The 4,536-nt window shown below is 42.1% G+C and overlaps 1 pseudogene; it reads left to right on the top strand.

Annotated features, from left to right (window-relative positions):
- Positions 1–283: 283 nt before the first annotated feature.
- On the top strand, positions 284–1,181 carry LOC116533694 (annotated as a pseudogene).
- The last annotated feature ends 3,355 nt before the right edge of the window (positions 1,182–4,536 follow it).

The raw sequence follows: 4,536 nt of genomic DNA, 5'->3' as shown, positions 1-4,536 counted from the left end.
CAGAAATGATCAGTCATTACTTCCTTTCCTGACCACTCCCAACTGTCATCACTGAAATGTCCAGCAACTTGAAAGGCAGATACTTACAATGATTCGGTTCATAGCCCTCTTGACAGTGTTGTTCATCCACTCCAACTTACAAAGCACATGACTTCTTCCAAACTCACTCTTTGAGGGCAACTTCATGTCAAATGGGTTACTATATATTGCCAACTGAAATCCAACCAGGACTGCCAGCTCAGTCAACTTCTCATTAAACTCCAAGCAGCCAGAATGAGCGAGCCAGCCACTTATTTCATCAATGTACTCTAATACTCCCAACTTCTTGGCTTCCCTGTCAGTATGAAAGCTGGACAGGTTATCTCATACATGCTTGTTCAAATACATGGCTAAAGGAAAGTTTAAAACCATCAGATCTGGACCCACTTCAAACTCATGGCTTAAAAAATAAACCCCATTCTTTCTGCCTCCGCTGCCACCATGGCTCCCGTGAAAAAGCCTGTGGCGAAGGGGGACAAAAAGAAGAAGCAGGTTCTGAAGTTCACTCTTGATTGCACCCACCCTGTAGAAGATGGAATTATGGATGCTGCCAATTTTGAGCAGTTTTTGCAAGAAAGGATCAAAGTGAACGGGCAAGCCGGGAACCTTGGTGGAGGGGTGGTGATCATCAAAAGGAGCAAGAGCAAGATCACCGTGACGTCCGAGGTGCCTTTCTCCAAAAGGCATTTGAAATATCTCACCAAAAAATATTTGAAGAAGAATCATCTACGTGATTGGTTGCGCGTAGTTGCTAACAGCAAAGAGTTACGAATTACGTTACTTCCAGATCAACCAGGACGAAGAAGAGGAAGACAAGGATTAAATTTCATTTATCTGGAATATTTTGTGTTCTTGAATAAAACAGGAACAAAAAAAAAAAAAACCCTGTTTTACCTCTAAACCCTAGTGCAGTTTACATTCTCAATTGTTTCTGCCTCTAAACCTGTATTTTATGATTAAGGCATTTATTTCTTCCTCTTACCTCAGATTCGTTAGTCTTTCCTTATCATTTTACTGTGAGCTCTGGAATTGGGATGGCCAGTGCAGTGGCTTATGCTAATCCCAGTACTTCGGGAAGCCAAAGCTGGAGGAGTGTTTGTGCGCATCCTGGGTGACAGTGAAATCCTATCTTATAAAAAAAACAACTACCTGGGTGTGATGGTATGCATCTGTCACCCAAACTGCACTGGAGGCTGAGGCTGGAGGATCACTTGAGCCCAAGAGGTCGAGTGAGATATGACAGTCTCACTGCACTCCAGCCTGAGTGACAGAGTGAGAATGTTCCCTCAAAAAAAAAAAAAAATTTAAAAACTGGGATGAGGCCAGGCATGGTGGCTCATGCCTATGATCACAGCTCTTTGGGAGGCCAAGGCAGACATATCTCTTGAGGTGAGACCAGCCTGGCCAACAGGATGAAAGACCATCTCTACTAAAAATACAAAAAGTAGCCAGGCATGGTGGCACATACATGCTGTTAATCCCAGCTACTCGGGAGGCTATGGCAGGAAAATCACTTGCAGCAAGCTAAGATCACACCACTGCACTCCAGTGTGGGTGACAGAGTGAAGCTGTCTCAAAACCAATAAACAAAAAAAACTGGAGTGAAAGAATGGTTAAAGGTCAACAGCCTAAACTTGCACTGCAGTCAAACACGATTATTATATAGGTTTTTCTTTCTAGATATTGAGCTGGTGTCATGATATATCACCATATCCCGTTCCTAAGTTCTTGTGTCATGGACTTTGATGTGGAAAAGATATCAAACAAATGACAAGTTGCTATTCCAATTTGTATTTGTAAAGTACTTTCATTGAAAGCATAACATGCGTGGTTTTATCTAAACTAAAAATAAATGTCCTTATGAGATTCTGGTGGCAGACAGCCAGCTGGACGAGGTTTTTAAGTTACCAGCTGCCTGAGCTTAAGATTTACAATGGTTTCCCAAAGAGGAGTTATTCTTTCAAAAACTAAACTTCTAGGCCGGGCATGGTGGCTTATGCCTGTAATCCCAGCACGTTGGAAGGCAAAGGCAGGTGGATCACTTTAGTTCAGGAGTTCAAGATCAGCCTGGCCAACATGGTGAAACCCTGGCTCTAATACAAAACTAGCCAGGTGTGATGGCACAAGCCTGTAATCCCAGCTACAGACTTGGAGTCTGAGGCAGAATTTCTTGAACCCAGGAGGCGAAGGTTGCAGTGAGCAGGGATCGAGCCGCTGCACTCCAGTCTGGGCGAGAGAGAGACTCCATCTCAAAAAAAAAAAAAAAAAAAAAAAATACATTAAGAAACTTCTAGGTCTCAAGATTTATATATTCTTTTTTTTTTCGTGGAGATGGGGGTCTCACTTTGTCATCCAGGCTGGAGTGCAGTGGGGTGATATCAGCTCACTCCAACCTCCACCTCCCAGGCTCAAGCAATTTTCCTGCCTCAGCCTCCCGAGTAGCCAGGACTACAAGCGCATGCAACCATGCCCGGCTAATTTTTGTATTTTAGTAGAGACGGCGTTTCACCATGTTGGCCAGGCTGGTCTCAAATTCCTGACCTCAAGTGATCCACCCACCTCAACCTTCCAAAGTGCTGGGATTACAGGTGTGAGGCATTTCACCCTGCAAAAGCAAATTTCAATGATCCTGTCTCAGAACCTTAAGAGGTCTACAGCTGAATTCTCTTCAGGTACCTGATGAATCCATAATAAAACAGGATTAAAAGAATTAGTGGGGACATATAAAATCATTCAACACTACTGGATTATTTAGAGAAAAATATACTTTCAACCCAGTTTTTCTTCAGTAACTTTAATTAGAAATCTTTCTCAAAAAGGTGGAAAACCAGAAGGCAACAATCTGGCAGTACAAAAATATACAAGAGATTACCACCAACTAGATCTGACAACTAAATCTTTCTCTGAAAAAAGCATGCTTGGACAAAATACTAAACCAGTGGTTCTCACATTACCAAGGGTATTTATCACGTAGAACTCAAAATTACACAGGGTAAGATCATCCTGAAAAACTAAGTCAATGAGCCAAAAGTCCAGCTTTATCTATTCTGAAAATTTCTTTTTATTTTTTGAGACAGTCTTGCTGTCTCCAGGCTGGAGTGCAGTGGCGCAATCTTGGCTCACTGCAACCTCAGCCTCCTGGGTTCAAGCGATTCTTCCGCCTCAGCCTCCCAAGTAGCTGGGACCACAGGTGCGTGCCACCACGCCCAGCTATTTTTTTTTTTGTTTTGTATTTTTAGTAGAAACAGGGTTTCACCGGATGGTCTTGATCTCTTGACCTCGTGATCCACCTGCCTCAGCCTCCCAAAGTGCTGAGATTACAGGCATAAGCCACTGCCCCCGGCCATGAAATTCCTTTTCAATCCAACAAAATTTCTAATTAAGCAGCAGTGTACTAAAATGAAATAGTAATAATCTGGATTTCCCATCCACATACGGGTTTGAGTAAGAACCACTGAGACTGCAGTCTAATAGGGTGGGGATTTCATTGACAGATCACACGTTTGTAAGGATTTCTTAGATACTCAAATGGTAGATACAGCATACCTGTGTTTGGTAAAACTGAAACTTCTCTGGCTATTTTCAACTTTCTGCTTAAGATGTGGAGGTCAGAAGCAATCCACAATAAAAACCATAGACCAAGCTAAATACTCCTTTAAAAGAAAATTGACGTGAATCTTGTTATGTTGGGCAGACTGGTCTCAAACTACTGGCTCCAAGAGATCCTCATGCCCTGGGCTCCCAAGTGCGAGAGATTACAGGTGTGAGCCACTACACCCAGCCAATATCCTTTAAAACATAACCAACTATAATCCTTAATGTTTCTTTAAATTGTCATCAAGTATTAATAATAGTGACACCTTAATCCTTAGATCACAAGTCTAAGTTCGGTTTTGTGATTCCTTTCAGTTTTACAACTCAACTCAGAATATGGACAAGACTGGCTGGTGTGACCTGTTATTTTGGAAATTACAGGAACTTTATAACTTCCAAATAGCCACAATCTAAATGTGCAATTCAAAGGTTTAACACTTTCCATGTTCTTAAGTTTCTAAGAGCCTTGAGGTTGTGCTAAGGCTTCTGTTTAAAGTAACTGCAAACTGGGACTGTAAGTCACCTAAGTCAGGATAACTCCCTGGTGAAGTCAATTTTATTTCAGGTTCTGTATTATTTCTTAGCCATATTATACCCATATCTATACTGTCCGTTTTACAAAAAAACCTCTAACTTAAGACCCTGCAAGATAGTCATATACTGCCCAAAAAAATGCCCATGTAAGTTGTCCATTTATAAGAGCAATGTATTAGCCAGGCGTGGTGGTGCGCACCTGTAATCCCAGCTACTCAGAAAGCAGAGGCAAGAGAATCACTCGAACCCAGGAGACAGAGGTTGCAGTGAGCTGAGATCATGCCACTGTACTCCAGCCTGGGCAACAGAGCGAGTCCCTCTCAAAAAAAAATAAAAGTAAGAGCAATGTAACTTGACATATTGCATTGC

The sequence above is a fragment of the Sapajus apella genome, unplaced genomic scaffold (genome assembly GCF_009761245.1).
Source record: "Sapajus apella isolate SASKATOON/1434 unplaced genomic scaffold, GSC_monkey_1.0 scaffold83, whole genome shotgun sequence".
Classification (NCBI taxonomy): Eukaryota; Metazoa; Chordata; class Mammalia; order Primates; family Cebidae; genus Sapajus; species Sapajus apella.
The sequence above is the reverse complement of the archived record's forward strand: the minus strand, read 5'-3'. Positions and strand labels throughout refer to the sequence as shown.